Source organism: Halichoerus grypus, chromosome 4, assembly GCF_964656455.1.
Source record: "Halichoerus grypus chromosome 4, mHalGry1.hap1.1, whole genome shotgun sequence".
Lineage (NCBI taxonomy): Eukaryota > Metazoa > Chordata > Mammalia > Carnivora > Phocidae > Halichoerus > Halichoerus grypus.
The window spans coordinates 110,375,454-110,391,575 of NC_135715.1; the positions used below are offsets into that span (position 1 = coordinate 110,375,454).

The 16,122-nt window shown below is 38.3% G+C and overlaps 1 long non-coding RNA gene across 27 annotated transcripts in view; it reads left to right on the forward strand.

The window, feature by feature from the left end:
• Window positions 1–16,122, forward strand: part of LOC118537906 (uncharacterized) — a 50,053-nt gene that overhangs the window by 7,035 nt on the left and 26,896 nt on the right. For 12 of the 27 annotated variants that reach the window (XR_013447101.1, XR_013447104.1, XR_013447103.1 and 9 more), the window contains 5 exons: window positions 1,510–1,715; window positions 7,253–7,282; window positions 7,561–8,409; window positions 9,301–9,395; window positions 11,610–11,730. This is a non-coding gene — a long non-coding RNA (uncharacterized LOC118537906). The remainder of the gene's footprint in view (window positions 1–1,509; window positions 1,716–7,252; window positions 7,283–7,560; window positions 8,410–9,300; window positions 9,396–11,609; window positions 11,731–16,122) is intronic. The other 15 variants (XR_013447120.1, XR_013447113.1, XR_013447118.1 and 12 more) reach the window with 11 other exon arrangements.

Consider the following 16,122-nt stretch of genomic DNA (forward strand, 5'->3'; position numbering starts at 1 on the left):
GAAAACAGAGAAGATGAGGAGTTGTGTTTTGTTTCTCCTTTAAGTAAATGAGCAGGCTCCAACAGCCAATGGGCTAGATGATTCTCCTGCCAGGAGTTTCATTTTCATGGAGAACTGGTAACTGGTTGCTCAAAGGTCTTGAGGTGAAAAGTGTGAGCCTTATTTACAATGCTCTCTTTCTCCAGTACACTTCCCTCTCTCTTCTTCCCTCTACTTTGGGTCCTATTTCTCAGGGCCTTCACCTCTCCTTACTTTTCTGTTGGTGCTCTCCGTTCCGAGGAAAAACGACCTTTCAAAGATAGCCTAGTCCACAGCCTTCAACAGGCTTAGCTTTTAAATAGTAAGCTATAATGGGAAAATTAGAAATTTCCACTATATTGCAAAAACCTGCCCGGAAGAAACAGAACGTTGACCTGAAATATTGTAAGGAAGGCCAGTTCAATACCATTGCTGTATGTTCCATGCCTAGCATGGAGCTCGGTGGCCAAGAGGTGCAGAAGAATATCTGTTAAATGAATGAATGCATGCATGTATGAATACTGTAGAAAAGAAGCCAGGCATAAGACAACAGATGCCATTTATTCCACATGCCAAATAAGAGTCAAAAGGATTAATGTAGGTGCAAAAATCACCTGTGGTCATAAACAGGATTCTGATATTATTTTTGAATTCTGAGTATAAGATTTTATTTCCAAAATGAAATACCAAAATCATTTACCAAGCAATAGAGATATAACAGTCCCTCAGTCACTCACTTGCAAAGGAAATTTTCAATACAAATAAAGTCATACATATTTATACTAGGGTAATTCAAAATAACTTCCTCACATAAGCACTGCTACGTTCAAATAAAATCTTGCCAACACTTCTGAGTACATTGCTTTAAGAAAAAAAAAATGCTCCCTGTAGCGTCCGAACTATTTAAAAATCTTGCCAGCTTCTTCAACATACATCAGTTATCTCTCTTTAAATCACTGACAAGAATTTAAAAACTGCTTCATCAGAACAACTGTTACCCTTTCTCATACTCTAGTTAGAACCTGATCTTCTAAAAAGGACCATATTTACAGCTTCTTTTGAAATTTTGAAACCATTTGGCTGATATGTTTTTGCTACATTTTCTTTTCTTGATTTAATTACTGGGGACATTTGCATGAAAACAGGAGGACAGAGACATAAGATTTTTGTCTTATGAGTTCATCTGTTTCTGATGCTTAATTCCCCACCTGAGATCAGTATTTGTTTTATTATAATTGGGAAGCCAGGATCTGGATTGGAAATGAAGTTTTTGGAGGTGAAATAAAGTTCAGAAATAGGGACACAGGAGGCTAAGGGATTGGTGGAGGATATGATAATGGATTTTCTTCTGGGTTACTTATTTACAAGTAGTCATCATGTCAGTGACACATGGTGTGTTATTGAAAAGGTCAGAAAACCAAGGAACTCTACAGAACTGGGTTGGTGCTTCTCTAAGAATACCACACTCAGGCAGTCACTACTCTGTTGTAGGTGTTGACAAGCATCAGAGAAAACAGTGAAGGAGCTGAGCCTAGGTCACACAGGAATTCTAGAGATGGCCACCGGAAGTGGGGAAGGAGATAAAGCCAAATGCCCCGCTAATTCTGACCACCTTGCAAACGCTTGTGGTTTTTCACAGAAGAATCAGAGAAGACTATCAGGATGAATTCTGAGCATCTTCACCTGGATTTTCATGGGTATGTAGAATTATACATGGTCAGAGTTGAAGTCATATCTTCTAACTTTTCACGTTCTTCCTGAAGGGCACAACTGTCCATCCAGTCTTCCAAGCCCAAATTCTGAGGTGACTTTTGACTCCTCTCTTTTAAAAAAAATTCCGTACTTCATCGCCCAGCAAATGCTAATGCTCTTACCTCCACAGGTTCCTCAAATGTGCTCACATTCCCCAAATCCTCCACACTGACATCCCTGCCCTATCTCAGGTACTCATCATCTCTTTCCTGGAAGGCTATGCCCACCTCCCAGCTGGCTTTCCTGTTTCCCGTCTTTCTTCCCTCGTGTCCATTCTCCACACCATCACCAGAGTGAGTGAGTGATCTGAAACATATATCTGACTGTGGCACCGCGGAGCCTAAAAGCCATCAACAGTTCCCCATGACATCACTGTGGTGCTTCTCAAACTCACCTAACCCCAAAGATGGAACCCTGAGGATGGCTATTTTCATATCATACTTATTAATTAATACTTATATTTAGCAATTTAAACTTTGCTCCTCTTCCACAGTTTTGGGTAAAGTTGAGACTCCAGGTAGGCGGGCCAAGTTAATCTTGCCTGTTCCCCAGGTTTGAATCCTGCAGTGTGAGAAGCTTAGTGCCAGTGCCATAAGCCATGGTTCTTTAGCCAAACACACGAAGCCCTCTGAGGTGGAACATGTTCTCTTCTTCACTCTCCTCTCCTGCCAGTCCTCAGATGGCATATTATACTTTTGTACTATTGTTTGTATCCCCCTAAACAAACCATCTCATTCCCAATGTTATGGAAGTTGCCTATGCTATTTACTGGGAATATTCTCTCCTATCCCTTCATTTGGCTGACTTCTGTGTTCATTCTTTGACTCAGTTCACATGTCATCTCCTCCTGGAAGCCTGAGGCTGGCTCCTCTGTGTCCTCATGGCACTTGGCACTCTGCACTGCTGTCCTTCCTTTATATGTCTTCTTTCAACCACAATAAGTTTTCCATGAGGCCAGGGACACTGCCATTTAAATCTTTATACCCTATTATGGGCTGAATGTTGTCTCTCCCAGAATTCATTTTTTGAAGGCCTAATTCCCAATGTGATGGTACGTGGAGGTAGGGCATTTGGGAGGTAATTAAGTTGAGATGAGGTCGTGAGGGAAGGGTGCCCACAGTGGGATTAGTGCCCTTGTAAGCAGAAGAGCACAGAGAACTTGCTCTCCTCGGGCACATGCACCAAGGAAAGGGCGTATGAGCCCCCAGCAAGAGGTGGCCATCTATAAGCTAGGAAGCCAGTTCTCGCCAGGAAGTGAATCCCCTGACACCTTGATCCTAGAATTCCCAGCTTTCAGAACTGTAAGAACTAAATGTCTATTGTTTAAGCCACCCGGTCTATGGTATTTTGTTGGAGCAGCCCGAGCTAAGACATAGCCTCAACTCCTAGTAAGTATCTGGCACACGGTGGACACTTAAAAATACATTTTGAAGTAATGTGAATATCATGGTACAAGTTTTCCACCACTGGACAAAGAACTCCAGGCAAATGCATGTTCTGGAGATAATGCATTTAGCTGCAGGAGCACTCTAGCATTCCTGCACTTCATATTAATAGGGGACCGAAAAGTTGGAAAGGTCTCATTGTAGTTTTGAATAACTTATATTTAGTTTAGACATGCATTTGCAAAAGTATTCAAATAAAAATAACTTTCACATGTAAAACATTTTCAAATTTCAAAGCTCTTACATATGTATTATCTTCACTTGATCCTTACAATAAACTTTCAAGGTTGGCAGATATTATTATGCCCAATTTGGAAAAGCAGGAAATTAAGATTTTGATGGAGTAAGACAAAATAATCAAACCCATTTTGGAAGTCCCAAGTATGTTTCAGAAATGGAAGCATCTTTGTGAAACTGGCAAAGAGCAAATTTTAGTATTCTTCTGTGACAGATGAAGAAATAGGGTGTTGAAAGGACTGGCTCAGAGTCACAGGGGGCCACCGTCAAAGTCAAATTGAACTCTGTCCTGTGACTCAGATTAGTCCTGATACACCCATGTACATTATGTGTACATATTAGAAAGGGAGCCTTGGTTTTAGGAGAGCAACCTGAAGAAATTTTTTCTCTTCTCTTCCATAACTGTTTGTTACTTGTCTCCAGTACATAAAGACACCAAATAAGAAACAGAGTTGTTCAAGAGAGTAGTTTGGGAGCAAAATTGGAAAATTATTTTGGTTTATTTGAGATGAGAGAGTAGGGACAGCAGGGATCATATTGAGCCTGAACATTTAAAAAATAATTTCTTGCTTTCATTATAAAGTCATAAAATACTTAGTTTTAAGTAAACATAATGAGACCATCCCAATATATCTTACCTGTAATGTTCTACAGTTTTTTTCCCTGATAAATGTGAAGCCCAAGAAAAGGTGTATTTATTATAGTTCTGTTGCTGAAGGAAAATGCTACTTCCAGCAAGGGGCTTTTACTTCTGTTTACTTAGAATTTTATAAAGCAAATTTGGCAGATACTCTTCTGAGGGGAGAAAAATTTCACATAAGTTAGGATGGTAGATAAAAATGTATTATTTATTTGTGCTTTGAGTCACTCTTGAGAGGCCAGTAATACAAAATAAATTCTGCATAGACTATGATGCAATGACTGAATGCAAAGATATTTATAATCTTCCTCCTACCTACCCCTAGAAATTGGTTAAACAGTTTTACAAAGTATGTCCTTACGTGTAAATTGTTAAAGTTAAAATGTGTTGACTAATGCATCAGGATTATGGGCCAATTAATAAATTCAAATATGGGATGGGCACTTCATTTCCTAATGAATTGCTTGACAATTACACACATGTATCACATAGTTATTCATTCAGCAAATGCTTACCAATTGCCTACTATGTGTTAGGCTCCATGCTCAGAATAAGGATACAACAGTGATCACGACAGACCTGATCTTTGCAGGCTGGCAAGGAAGACAGACGGTGGGTGAGTGATGAATGCTATTGAGAGTATAGACAGCAGGCCCATCCAGCCAAATGATAGCTACAAAATAAAGTGAAGGCAAGAGTAGATCTTCCTAATGCACAAAAGGTCAGGTCTTTGAAATCCATTAACCACCACCGAAATTAGTCTAAATCACCTGTGACATATTATAACCCTTCCAGGTGGGGCGAAAGGCATGTTGGGACATCAGAGCAGGCTGGGAAGGAGAGAGGAGAAAGCCTAGTATCAGAGCTTCAGGGAGGGAGGCCAGTGTTCCAATGACAATAGCTAGAGGGCTTTGATGCACAAAGCTCATGAGAGGCTGACCTCAATATCCAGGGCTCATTCTGGTGGGCGGTAGCTCTTCTTGCCAAGTATGAGGCAGTAGCTCTGACTTTCTGGGGGTTCTGTTTCAGTGGAAATAGGACCCCAGTCAGCTGCTGGGTCTCACGCACGGATAGGCTCTAGCTACTGACAGGAGGATCCTGGCAAGGACTAGACAGATTATCAGGGGAGGAGCCTCAAGCTGGGGTTCAGGTCAGGGCGCTTATTCCAGGAGAGAACCAAAGTATGAAATGGGCACCAAAGCAGGTACAATGAATAATCAGAAGGGATTGGGTGTTGCGGGGGGCTGCTCCTTCTGTGGCTTTAGGGTGTGTTGGTCCTCCCTAGATGGCAGGCTCGGTGTCTCTTTCCTCAGTGTCCTCTTCCGGCCACCACAGCTCCTTTCTCTCGCATCTCTTTGTATTCCAATACTCTCTGTGATGCCCAAATATCGAATAAAGCCTCTGTGTGCACCAAGAACAGTTCATAGCTTTTGAGTGTGGATTTGGCTTTCGTTGGGATGATATTATTTTTAGTGTCAGTTCATTAGAATATAGGTAGTGCTTGGGTTTTTGCTGTGAAAGGTATGATGCTTAAAATTTAAACAAATATAAACAAACAACTTCAATATTTTGGTTTATTCATTGATTCTAATGGCAATACCTTTTTTTTTACCTAGAACAACAAAAAATGATAACAGAACTATAAAGAAGCCTTTAATTAGTGAATGCATGAGTTTTGTTTCCTTAGGCATTTTTCCTCTTGACTTGTGAGAACTAAATAGCATATCCACATATGTTGTTCCTATGTAGTGGATTAGGTCTTTAGAAGTGAGCCCAATAGATATAAGCTTATAATTTGTTTGTATTTTTGCTCTTTATTTTTTTAAAAAATCACATTAAAGATGGGACTTTATTTTCTGTTTGAATGTAACTCCACTCTTATGTCTATGTTCCCAGGTATGTGTGTGCATATATGTGTATGTATATATATATATATATATATATATATATATATATATATATATATATATTTAAAAGGTGGAGCTACATAGCACAGGATTTAACTCGACAAGCGATTTTGGCCAAGTCCCTTACTGCCGTTGGGCCTTAGCTTCTACATCTAAAAACATAAGATAATAGCACCAACCTATTGGGACCACGATTGAGAGCAAATGCGACAGTGGGGATCCAAGTGCGTGTTGCTTGTGGAGTACCAGTGCAGGTGTTTGGTGTTTATATTCAGATGCAGGTTATGCTCACATCATATAAAAATGTGAATGCGTTCAAAAGCTCAACTAGTTCCTGAGGCAAGAAATGTGAAATGGCAATGACTAACAGGGTCAGTGAAACTCTTGGCTTCTAACCAATCCTGTACAAAATCTTTCCTAACCACATATTTTGAAAGATGAGGAAAGATAAAGGAATGAAGAGAACTGCCTTTTTTCTCTAACCCTTAAAACATTTTTTTTTTCTTCCCAAGAAACTGAGCTATGGAAGTTTGAGGCCTAACTCAGTACTAAAGGTGGTCATTCAAAGAACTGTTTAGAATGTTGTATTTATGAAAGTGAGGTGCCATGAATATGTACTTGTATCAGACAGAGGTGGACATGATCAGAACAAGCTTGTTCACAGAGCCCTTCTCTCTGCTTGGCCATGAGTCACAAAAATCTGACATCTGGACATGAAATGCTTCCGTGAACAAAAGTTGAAACCTGTGTGTGTGTGTTTAATATGTAAAGGAAGAATGAAATTGAGACACCAAACTCTTTCATTGACTCAAGTTTAGGGCCAGATTTTAATAACGCAGCTGTCCAGATGTGAGACACTAATGAGAACATAAGGAATTCCTGGATAGAAAAGGGATGGTTGGCCCAATGGCCTGTCTCCTTCAAGTTTATTGCAACACACCTCTCTGTGTTGTCAGCATATCTTCCAACCCCTTTGCCTACATAAACATGTCCAGCTGTCTCTTAAACTCATTTTTACTTTATGTTTCACTCAATGGACTTATTTGGTAATTTTTAGTGTTTTCCATATGCTGGTAGATCTTTGGATGAAGTAGTCCTACATTATCACTACTTCTAATTAATCACATGAAGTATTTTAATAACAAAATATAGCAGATACCATTGGAAATTTGGAAGAAATCAAATATACCTATAATAAATTTAGAAAGAAATAACTGTTATTTTGCTAATCTATGTTTTCATCTTTCTTAAAGATGTGAAGATGTAAGTGGGGAGTGATTAAGGTGGGTAAACATAAAGAGTTTCTTGCACTGTATTAGTTTCATTAAAAATTTCTTAGCAGAAGAAAATGCTAAGCTCAAGTGATATAATAAAGAAAAGGATCTGATGTTTTATTTTGGTTGGGTTAAAGCCATATTCCAGATAATATTTTACTTCCTTAATTATATTAATATTTCAGGCTAACATGAATTTGAGTTGAATTATTTAAAAAATAGAATCAGTTCTCTGAATCAATATAGAAATGATTTTACATTAAAACCCTTTTTTCAAAATTTTCCAGATTACTGGGGACCAGGGGACTTGGGGTGAATTCTTAGGTTGACCATGGGTCCTTCTGATTGGAAAATACACCTGAAAATTTCCTTGAAGATTTGATGGGAGCTCATTGAAGTAGAAGTAACTAAATGTTCATTAGCCGAATATTTTGCATTTTCATTTTTGAATGCCATTATTTTAAAATTATTTCAATATATGTGTGTTGATTTGATGTGCGTGTCACATCAAATCATATGATTATATGTCAGTTTTAGTCTTTTATTGACAAACACTTAGGGTGACCAACTTGTCCAGGCTCACACTGGCACTTCCTACTTTTAGCCTGAAAGTCCCACTTCCTATGAAATCCCTCAGCTACCGACAAACAGGTACTTCACAAACACATACGGAAAAAAAAAAAATCTGCCACTAAGATTTGCTTGGCTTTTTGTCTGCATACTCTTCAGACTCTGGGAACTCAAAAAGCAAAGTGTTACATCAGCATTAAGGATTTTACTCTCTTGTTCTAACAACCTATGTTAGGGTGTCAGCGCCTTGGTGACTAGGGTGAAAGATGATCCATGTGATTTTTTTCTTTTCAGTTGTTTCTAAGCTCAGATGCATGATGTTTTATTTAAAGAGAGAGAGTGAGCTGGAAAATGTTTAAAAATCAAACCTATTTTCTTCCAAACTTTTCTCCCCTGAGTCCCTTGCTCTCTAGACACGCTGTAAGATACATCCTAAATCTAGCACCTTGAACAACCTCCAAAATCTCTGAAGCCCAAGCTATATCTTATTGTCCCGGCTATGGTAGGAAAAAATTATCTACATTGAGTGACTTTAATCTTATGTGCCTCACAACTGGAGGGATTCTGTAAGTATTTTTCTACTTTTTAAATTTGTGGATGGTGACTTCTGAACTTTCTCATGGAGGAGGTCTTAATAAAGAGCATGCCTGAATCCACTTCTTAATAATTTTTAGATTCAATGAAACCGTTTACAGGATTCCTCTTCCTAACAACTGCTTTGCCAAGCATTGTATAAAATAGCATTCTTCATGGTTAGATGATCCCATGGAAGGTGACCAAAAGATTTTAAATACAGAGGAAAGGAACCAGCCACTCAATCAGAATTTGTACATTTTTCATATGTGTGCTGTGTCTCTGTGGTAGCTTCTTGTTTGGTGCACGTGCATGTGTGTGCATGTGTGTGTAAACACATAGCATTTAGTCACAGAACGTGTCACAAATTTCTTTCCTGGTCACCGTGCTGCATGACTGATCCATTTCATATGATGTGTTTAGTATGGTTCATTGCCCACTGGTCTTATTATTTAACAATTTGCATTAAATTGAATTTTCTATTTACAGGTGTAAATGGAAATTTTGGCTTCTGAGAATTTATTATTTACTGGCTAGAATGTTCTTGGTTGAATTAGCTCTGCCAATATTGGATTGTGTATACCTGGAATAAAGTTTGGGATATTTAATTAGAATATCATCATCGTAAAAGAACTTGTTATTTTTATGGCTAAGCTTGAGCTACTGAGGCCGGATCACTATCATTAGTCTAGGAGACATTCACCATAATTCTCTAGAGGTTTTTAAAAAACCATGTGTATTTCTTGATGGATCAGAGGAAGTTAAATTAGTGGTAATGTGTATAAATTACTCAAAAGTTCAAAAAGCTTGAAACCTTTATCATCTAATATAACATTTTGTTGATAACTGGACATTTCTCATTTTAAACTCTTGGTTTCCCACAGATTCAAGGAGCTGATACTTACTGACTTCCTACTATTTGCCAGGCTCTGGCTACATCCTTTACCTATTTCATTAAATCCTCAAAGTATCTTGTGAGGTGAGCATTATGTTTGTTACCACTTTACAGGAAATGGATGCTTAAGAAAGATCACTAACTTGCCTGCACACGTGCCCAGTGCACTGCTGTGTGCAACTCTTCCAGGTCCATAGTGATCTCCATCTCTCCTTGTTCTCTGGCCCTTTTTCCCATGCCCCGCTCCCACTCAACCTCTTAGTGTTGCAGAAGATGCTAACACCATTCCCTGTCTTGGGCTTTGGACATGTGGTTCCATTTTTACCTTCTGTGCCTGGCACACTCTTAGTTTGTTTTCAGCTCTAGCCCTGGAATGGTCACCAACAGTCACTATCCATACTGGATCCAGCAGAAGTCTGGCCAAACTCCTAGGACATTGTGTGTGTGTGTGTGTGTGTGTGTGTGTGTGTGTGTGTTAACATTTTTATTTTTAGCTTCTTTCTCTCTCTTTTTAAAACAGATTGAGATAGTTGACCCATTTTAAGCCTTCTAATGGACCCATTTTAAGCCTACAATTCAGTGGTTTTTAGTATAGTCATGGATACGTGCAACCATCACCAGAGTCAATTTTATTTTATTTTTTATTTTTAAGATTTTATTTATTTATTTGAGAGTGAGAGAGAGCACGAGCAGGGTGGAGGGGCAGAGGGAGAGAGAGAAGCTGACGCCCTGCTGAGCAGGGAGCCCGGCATGGGATTCGATCCAGGGACTCCAGGATCATGACCTGAATGGAAGGTAGACGCTTAACTGACTGAGCCACCCAGGCGCCCCCAGAGTCAATTTTAGAATATTTTTGTCTCCACAAAGAGAAACATTATACCCTTTAGTTCTCACCACTCCCCCCATTTCCCTCAGCCCTAATCAACCACTAATCTTTCTGTTTTCAGAGATTTGCCTACTGCAGACATTTTATACAAATGGAATCACATAATGCAAGCATGGTCTTGTTTAACTGGCTTCTTTCACTTAACATAATGTTTCAAAGTTCATACATGTTGTAGCATTCATCAGTACTTCATTCCTTCATTCCTTACTATGGCCGAATAGTACTCCATTACGTGGATATACCACCTTTTATTTTTCCACTTGGGTTGTTTCCACGTTTTGGTGATTGTGAATGGTGCTGCTATGAACTTTCATGTACTATCATCTGTTTGAATATCTGCTTTCAATTCTTTGGGGGGTATACATAGGAGTGAAATTGCTGGGTCTTAAGTCTATATTACATTTTTGAGAAGCCCCTAAACTGTTTTCCATGGCAGCTGTGGAATTTTATATTCCCATGAGCAATGTATAATGGTTTGAATTTCTCCACATCCTTGTGGAAATAACACTTGTCATTTTCTGTTGTTTTTCTTGTTGTTGTTGTCAGTGTTGTTGATTTTTTTTTTTTTTTTTTTTTTGGTTGTAGCCATTCTAGTGGGTATTAAGTGGCCCACTGATTTTTAAGATCTTTTAAAGGCTTTTCAAGAAAGCTTTATTCTATTCTCTTTTGTGCCCTCAAGAATGGTTTATAACTCCCTTAAATTATTTGTCATCACATCCTATAATCTCTCTTTCTCTGCCTCCTTATCCCCTTCTTGAAACCGCAATGGACAGTCTTGTTTCTTCTGTATTTCCAGGGCTCAGGACATGCTTGTGAATGAGTGAATAAAGGAATGGAGGGAGTTGTGAGGACAAGGAGTGTTGGGAAGTAGCATTTCCTTATGATCCCTCCATTGTGCCAGGCACCGTGTAGCACCAACATGTCCTATCTCATTTAATTTTCATAAGAATAGTAATAATGTGTTCATTTCACAGAAGAAGAAGCAAACCAGAGACAAACTCTTGTCACCCAACCACTGAACATAGAGCTTGACTTCAGACCCAACCCTCTCTGAATCTAAGACCTGTGTTAATTTCATGACATGTCACACCAGATAAGAACGTAATAAGGCCCATTACTACTCTTTTTAAATTTTTTTTAAATTTATTATTTTATTTTATTTTTATTTATTTATTTTTTTTAAAGATTTTATTTATTCATTTGACGAGAGAGACAGTGAGAGAGGGAACACAAGCAGGGGGAGTGGGAGAGGGAGAAGCAGGCTTCCCGCCGAACAGGGAGCCCGATGTAGGGCTCGATCCCAGGACCCTGGGACCATGATCTGAGCCGAAGGCAGACGCTTAACCGACTGAGCCACCCAGGTGCCCCACTACTCTTTTTTTAAAGATTTTATTTATTTATTTATTTGACAGAGAGAGAGCACAAGCAGGGGGAGCCACAGAGGGAGAAGGAGAAGCAGGCTCCCCGCTGAGCAGAGACCCTGATACGGGGCTCCATCCCAGGACCGGGGATCATGACCTGAGCTGAAGGAAGGTACTTAATCGACTGAGCCACCCAGGTGCCCTCATTCCTACTCTTATTACTGCTACTAGGACTACCTCCACCTATTGGATGCTTACTGGTGCCATACACCATGACAGCTAAATTTTGGATACCATCTAATCTAATCACTTTAAGAACCTAGTGATTCAGACATTATTATTATTTCAGATAATGGAACAGTCACTGAGAAGTTAAGTAATTGCCTGAGAATAAACAGCCAGTAAGCCATGAAGTCAAAACCAGAGTCTGTTTAATTGCAAAGTGTAGGTCCTTCTATCAATATAGGAAAAATGCATTAGAGACCTGAAAGTTTCACCTGGTTACCTGACAGTTGTGAGGTCCGTCAGGAAGTCAGGCAACCAGAATTGCACAACAATTTTTCCAAGTACTTTTGTCTTTTTAATTGCCTCCAATCATGATTTTGGTGATATAGATATTCTACTATGTATTATGAAAAAAGTACTCTGTGACCCTAAAAGAATGTTCTGCTCACTGGCTCATTATGTTTTAAAGATCTTACCTATAATATATGTAAAATATACTACATCTGATCAAACAATTTTTTAGATAGTAGTAGTAAATTGGCTATCCTTGCTTTTAACAATTTGAGCATTCATTCAATATTTTTGCCACATAGTCATTTTTTCTTTTACTGTGTAAATTCTACCTTAGAGCTGTATAAAATACTGGTAGGAGTTCATGGTAAAGATAAACAAGAAACATTATAACTAGTATAGAAAATTTTAAAAATATAGCCTGATTTTATACTAATTTATATACTTTGATTGAAGAGGATCTTTCCAGGATTCATACTAGGCTATTAAATATTGGGAAACCTCTGCATGGCTCTATTTTGGGGTCAGGTGTAAGTGGAAAAGAAGAAGCATCAGATGACCTTAATTAATTTTAATCAGTGTATTTTCTCATTCAGGGTATCCTGTTTTGATGTTTCATTCATTCTTCTTGTGTCATGCTCTTCATTGCTCTTCATGCCTTTTTCAAGGATTTTTTTTTTTAAATAGAGGCCTATGTTACCATTTGGCATATGTCTCCCTTGTCAGTGACATCTTGAAAATTAAAAAAAAATAATACCTCCCTCACATGCATCCATTCAGGCTGGCCGCCTGTAACTACACCATGCTTCAAAATGTGTCACCTTATTAAATTCTGCAAATTGTGCTGAACATTGTCTCTATAAATGTTTTGGAAGGGCTTTACTGTCAGGTCAGCTTTCTAAGGGCTAGAAATATGTCAAACCTGGCAGCCTTACCTTTATTTAAGAGCCAAAATACAAATAAGTAGATTACAAAGCAATCAATCAATACAGCATTGCAGGATGTTATGGTTGGCATTGACCTCAGAGTTCTGCACCCTCATTTTACAGATGAATAAACTCATCCGTAAGCTCTGCAGGAGATGGGGTTTTGCCTTGACTCAGTTACAGCTAGCAAGGTAACCCTGGATGTGCTGCCATGCCTCAGTTTCCTCATGTGAAAAAGAGGAGCTTTCCTTTTATTAGATAATCCCTCAGGCATTTTCCCACTTCCAGTTTCTATGGTGCATTGACAACATATATCGTATTGATACATTTCTAGTCATTAAAAAGTTTCTGACCTCCTGCAAAATAACTCTTCCAATCTTTTACGGGGACTCCTTATATATTTTTTTTAAAGTCAGATATGCTATCAATTTATAGTTATTGGGGAAATCATAAGTTTTATCCACTGTCGAAAGAATATAACGAACGAAGATCTTTCCCCTGTTCTGAGCATTTCTTCACTTTTTTCCCTCCCTGGTTTGTTGTTTTAGGGTTGCTTGGGGATATTAGGTTATTGACCTTTGTTTATCTTTCAACAAGAAGCTTTCACTAAAGTATTTTTGAGGGGTCATATAAGAAACAATGACTCTCACATGCAAGTAATTACATGGATATAAGGCAAGAAAAAAGTGGCACATATTTAAATTGATTAATTTTCTTTCTGAAAACTTGTGGAACCTAATCTGAAAGCTACGCGCAAGTGTGCATGGGCTTTCTGAGAATATTTCCTCTCTTCTGTTACTCTGAAGTCTCTGGATGAGTTTAGTCCCCCTGAAAGGCCTGGGCAGGCAAGTTTGGCAAACAATCTAATCTGATATGATGCACGCTTTTCTACTCAACTGTAAAAATCTATTTCATTCAGATATCACCTGCTATTCTTATGGCAAGTCTTTGGAATAGAGATCCTAAATGTGTCAAAAATATGTAATGTATTTGTGATCGAAATAAATGGAGACGAGGGTGACTTCAACTTGCTTTCACATGTGCTGGCCAGCACTTGCAGAATTCAAAGTAGGTTATGTTAGCCTTCCCACTTTCAATGCCTTTATGGAGGTGGTGTTTATATATCCTAGATTTTCCAGGGCAACCCTGGGTTGTAAATATTCTGTCCTGTTGTTCCATAAGTGCAATCATACTTGTCAAGCTATGTGTCATGAGTTTTGGTTTGGAAAATATGGACACCGTATGTCCATCAGAGCCTGTTTTTCTGGCTTGATGCCTTATGCTATTGCTCTACTGTGCCCTACCCCTAGCCCACTTCCTATTCTCACCAAAGGCTTGTTTCTGTTTTAGTCTGCTTGCTTTCTCAGACTAGTGTCTAGGGGACAATGTGAACAGTAAACTAATCTGTGCTAATGGGCAAACAGAAGAAAATCAGGGTCAGGAGGATCTGCACATCCAGAATGTTCTGTCTCCCCCCAGGTAGACCGAGTGGCGCTTTGGAAATAGTGCCTTGACTTCATTTATCTCTAAGACAAAGTTGTTCTATGGGTGGTTGGCGGGGACAGATTTCTTAAAGGAGGCATGAGCCCCCCATTTTGCTGCAAAGATGGCTTCCACCCTGTCGATATCTTTGGCTGGCTTTGCATACGTGTCCCAGATATGATTAGATCTCTGTAACAGTAGGAAAGGAGTAAAAGGCCAGTATAACTTTACTTCTCTGCCCACAATAATTTCTTCTGGTATGTGTACACTGCTCAGATGCTCTTTTTACAAAGTTGGAAAGCAAAATTGTTTTATGACAATATTTGCTGAGACAGCAAGATAAATCTTTGCCTCTCCATTGTTAAATCCCTGCCCCCTACTGAACTCTGACTTAAAAAAAAAATATTCTTTAATGAGGAGGCTCAGTTTAACATTTGTAGAAAAGTGTTTAGGATTATTTGAAATATTTTGTAGATTTCAAGTTCATTGCCTGCCATTTTCCTTTTAGCCTAACCTTGTTATTTCTGTTTATTTTATGTGATTTTATTACTTAAACATATAAAGATTTCTACTAACTGTCCAAACAGCTTGCTTTTAAAATCTCTGCTTAACCACTTTTATTTGTATCACTTTTTTTTTTTTTCTTGTCTTGGTTTAGTACTTAACTGTGATAAATCTCAACTGAATCTCCTTTAACTCTTTAAAAAATAACTTCTCATTCTTCTGTGTTAAGCAGTTTACCTTTTAGAAATTCAATCAGCATTCCTTTTGGCAGTTTGTATTATCTTAAAAAGCCGCATTAGTACCTTGACTTTTCAGTCCTGGGAGCATTTGCTGAACCAGATGCTTTCAATATCATCTATTATTTTTAATCATACATGGTTAAATCTCAAGAACATTCTCTTGAGATTGTTGACTACTTAGGAAACTGGAATAGCAAGCAAGCACACGATATCTTTAGAAACAGGATACAAATTTAGCTTCATTATTATCCCAATCAATATCTGAGTAATTAAGCTGCCCTATTATCAAATTCAGGCTTTCCTTACAGTCTATTATCTGTTTGTTTTTCCTGATCCTTTATGTCTACATTCAGCTAATTTAATGTTAACATTGTAGAGTCACCTGGTCTCTTTTGTTAACTGTAATCTTCTAATAATTGTATTTAACTGAGGGATCAGTATGTACCAGACATATTAACCTCTAAAACCTTAACGAGCAACCTGAGAGATTGGTATTATTATCCCCATTTTACAGATGGGAACATAAATTTTGAGTGGGTAAATCATATTTTTCCAGCTCACAACCAGTGAGAATGAGGCTGAAATTCAAACCAAAGTCTGACTTAAAAACCCCCACTTCTAACCACTGTGCTATAGTACTTCCTGTTAATGAAGGATAAAGGTGTCTGTTATGTAAATCAACATAGTCATTGACAATGGACTTCCTTCTTTTAGACTGCAATATGCATCTATGAAAGTATTTATTAGTCTTGTCTGCTTTTCCTTTTTTATTTGAAAAACGCCAAAAAATGCATCATATATTCATAAAATCATATAAAATAAGAGCGAAAGATTTCCCCATCCCTCTAAGATCTTAGAGTCCTTAGTATGTGTACTTTCAAAGTTCTCCTAGGCATA